At 54.6% G+C, this 3,482-nt stretch overlaps 1 protein-coding gene across 4 annotated transcripts in view; it reads left to right on the top strand.

Moving 5' to 3' along the window:
- The first annotated feature begins 348 nt into the window (after positions 1-348).
- ACSF3 (acyl-CoA synthetase family member 3) overlaps positions 349-3,482 on the top strand; it is a 41,714-nt gene continuing 38,580 nt past the window's right edge. For all 4 annotated transcript variants that reach the window (XR_006181451.1, XM_042885872.1, XM_042885871.1 and 1 more), the window contains exon 1: positions 349-403. The gene's annotated coding sequence lies outside the window, so the exon portion shown is untranslated. The remainder of the gene's footprint in view (positions 404-3,482) is intronic.

The following is a 3,482-nucleotide window of genomic DNA, read 5'->3' as shown; positions in this document are numbered from 1 at the left end:
CACAGCTGGGGGTGGGCGGCCCGCCGTCACCCCACCGTGACGGGGAGCAGGAGGCCATGGGTCTGCGCTGTGCCCTGCGGAGCCCTGTACTTCCATCTCGGCCCCGCACCTCCACGTGCGCCCGCAGAGTCCCGGTGCGAACCCTGCGCCGTCCCCAGCCCGTAGTGCCACCACGGGACAGCACGGTGCGGCACTGCGACATCACGGCCACGCTGAGAGCCCCCTGCCCGGCCTTCTGCGTGTGTCTGCGAGCGTGCCACGTGCGGCCGAACCCCCACAAAAGGCCGCGGGGCGGAGGGAGGAAGCGGAACGTTTTGGCAGCGGAACGTTCGTTCCGGGCGCCGTGTTCCCGCCGGAGCCCGCTCACAAAGGAGCGCCCCTTGCGCACTGCCGGCGCCGCCAGGTGAGGCCCTGGGGGGCTGCGGGGCCCGGCGCTGCCCTGCGGCCGGCCGGCTGGGAGGCGGGAGTCGGGAGTCGGGGCTGCGTTAAGCGGAGGCTTTGATTGCGGAGTAATTAACGTCTCGCTCATCTGGCGGCGCACGGCCTGCTAGGGTTCCCGCACTCAACTTCCTGCCGTGTGGGCCCGGCCCGGGGCATGCCCTGCTGCCCTGCGGTGTGGGTTTGTGGTTGGAATATCGCAGGGAAAAGGGTTTTGCGGCTGTTCCTCGTTTGCCAGTGTGAAGAGGGGGAGGAGAATCCCTGCAATCGGCTTGGGCCTCCTCGTAGCACCGGGCCTTTCCTCCTTCAGGGCTGTGGCATTTCTTACCACGACCCGTGGTGGTTCTGCAGTGCCAGGAGTTGATAGGAGCTCCCCACCCTGCTGTCCTTTCCTGCTCTGGCCCTGCAGGGCTGGGCTTGAGCCATCTCTTCCAGGGCAGCGAGCACACATAGGAGATCACAGAGTGGTTTGTATTTGGAAGGGACCTCTAAAAACAACCTGGTTTCCTCTCCCTGCAATGAACAGGGACACACACAGCTCCATCAGTGCTCAGAGCCCCTCTGGTCTGACCCTGAGAGGGAGCATCCACCACCTTTCTGGACAACCTGTGCCACTGTCTCACTGCCTGTATGGTAAAAAATAAACAACGTTTCTTCCTTATATCCAGTCTAAATTTCTCCTCTTTTAGCATGAAACCATTTGCCCTTGTCCTGTCACAACAGACCCCGCTGAAGTGTCAGTCCCCTTCCTTCTTATAGCCACTGCTAGGTAATGAAAGGCTGCTCTCAGATCTGCTTGGAGCCTTCTCCTCTCTAGGCTGAACAGCCCCAGCTCCCTCAGTCCGTCCTCGCAGGGGAGGTGTTCCACCCCTTGGATCATTTTGGTGGCCTCCTGTCCACACTCCAGCAGGCCCACGTGTATCCTGTGCTGAGGACTCCACATCTGGGTGCAGTGCTCCAGGTGAGGTCTTATCAGCATGGAGTAGAGGACCACCATCGTCTACCCAGGAGAATAGATGAGCACTTGTGTTGCTGGTTATCTCTGAGCAAAGTAAAGCAAACAGCTCTGGCATGACCCTGCTCACACACACACACACACATACACACACACACAGTGAACGCTACTTCTGTGAAGCCCATAAATGCACAGGGCCAGCTGAAGGTGCTGCTGTTTATTGTTCCATTAAATCCGGACTGGCGCTGTGCTGGAACAGGGATAATGTGATTTTTGGAAGCTGCTGTTCTGAAGCAACATCTAACACCTGCTCCAGAGCCTTGCGAGGAAAAGCAAGAATGCCAAGTGCACTTAGCTGCGCTGGACTGCAGCATGGTGTGATGCTGGCAGGCGGTCACTTCCCATTAATGCCCCTCTTAATGCCTGGGGCATTAACATCTCACCAGCACACCAGTGCTGGGCACAGGCCGGGTGGAGGCGATTTGATTGCGTTCTCTATTTTGTATTTTAGTCCGTACAGAGAAATGGAAAGATATCATGCTAGTTTTGTCATGACCTGCTTTGTTTTTTTTCCATCCTTACAGTAGAAATCACGAGTGCGCTCGGGTGACACCCTTTGGGTTGAAGCTTTGCCCCCATGTTTCCGCAGAAAATCACAAGTTTCTTTTGCAGAAGCAGAAATTGAGGTTGATATGCAAAAGAAAAAGTTTGCAAAGCAGCTTCCGCTGGGAGAAACGCTCTGAATGTGGATGAGGGAGTCTGCAGGGCTTGCAGCCACCTCTCTGCAAAAGCAAACGCTGAGAATCATAGAATGGCTTAAGCTGGAAGGGACCTCAATGATCAACTAGTTCCAACCTCTGCACACAGCACTTGTTGCTGTCAGTGAAGTATCTGAGCTCGGCTCTTCCCTGAGTCGTTGCCAGCTCCCTACATCCTTTTTGTTCCAGCTCCTCCCCATGGTGGGAAGCTGAGCTGGGAGCTGTTGGTGGAGTGGCTTATCAGTGTTATAAAAATCACAGTTGCCAGCATCAAGGAGATAGCGTGTACTATCACCTCAGCTTCTGACTGCAGCTCCAGGCCCTGTGCAGGGGGAATTTTTGGATTTGAGGTGGCTCCTCTTGGTCTGTCACATCTTCCTCTTGTCTCTGGCACAGTGGTGGACTCCCTTGCAAGGTGCTCCTGTGGCTGAGGCATCCATCTCCCCATTCTGTTCTTGCAAGTTCTGCACTGCATTCACTCTCCCAAACGCTCCTGTGAGATGATCCAAGTGCTGGCCAGAATTACTGCACAGCCTTTTCTCTTTGAAAGGTGACAAAACATTTCTGCCAGCCTGTGATCTTCCTATAATCAAAGAGTCTAATGACTGGTAAGCCTTTAGTGGTGCTGGTGCTCCTTCCAGCTCCCTCCTGGAGCTTTTCTCTGTTGAAAAACCTTGTCACAGCGAGGAAGCCAGGCTGGGTGCCTGGCCTGAGCTCTGCACCAGTGGCACAGCTGAGCTCGGCGCTTTCAGCAGCATTAGAACAAACCAGCAGCTGTTGCTTGCTGGGAAAGCAGCTGCGTGGCGAAGGCTCTGCTGCCTGTGGCTGCCCGGTGGTTGTTAACCTCCTGACTGGTCTGTCGTGTAAGGAGGCTTTAGAGCCAAAGCAATGCTTGTGATGGATGGGCCGTCAGGTCACGGGGGCTGGGTGCTTGCCTGTGCTCTGGTGTGAGATTGCTTGTAGGAAGCAAATCTCTGCTGGGCTGGGGCTTAGGGAGCTTGGTGTTTGTGTCTCGGTGTCAAACTGAGCACAGAGCAGGGCAGATGTGAAGAAAAGTGCAGAGAGTGAGTTACCACTGTAATTACTGAACTTCTTAAGGTGTTGGTCAGCTGGGTTAGAATGGCAATGCAGGCAGCCGTTACTCCATGTCCTAATATTAGGGATCGATGAAAACTATTGTGTAGTTTAAGTTAGATTGTTAGGTTGCACGGGGAAGGGTCTCTGAGTCCTGTTCTATCTATCTGTCTATCTATCTGTCTGTCTATCTATCTGTCTGTCTATCTGTCTATCTATCTGTCTATCTATCTATCTGTCTATCTATCTATCTATCT

The sequence above is a fragment of the Lagopus leucura genome, unplaced genomic scaffold (assembly GCF_019238085.1).
Source record: "Lagopus leucura isolate 7727_CA_CO unplaced genomic scaffold, USGS_WTPT01 Super-Scaffold_100053, whole genome shotgun sequence".
Lineage (NCBI taxonomy): Eukaryota > Metazoa > Chordata > Aves > Galliformes > Phasianidae > Lagopus > Lagopus leucura.
This window is presented reverse-complemented; position numbering and strand designations above follow the sequence as displayed.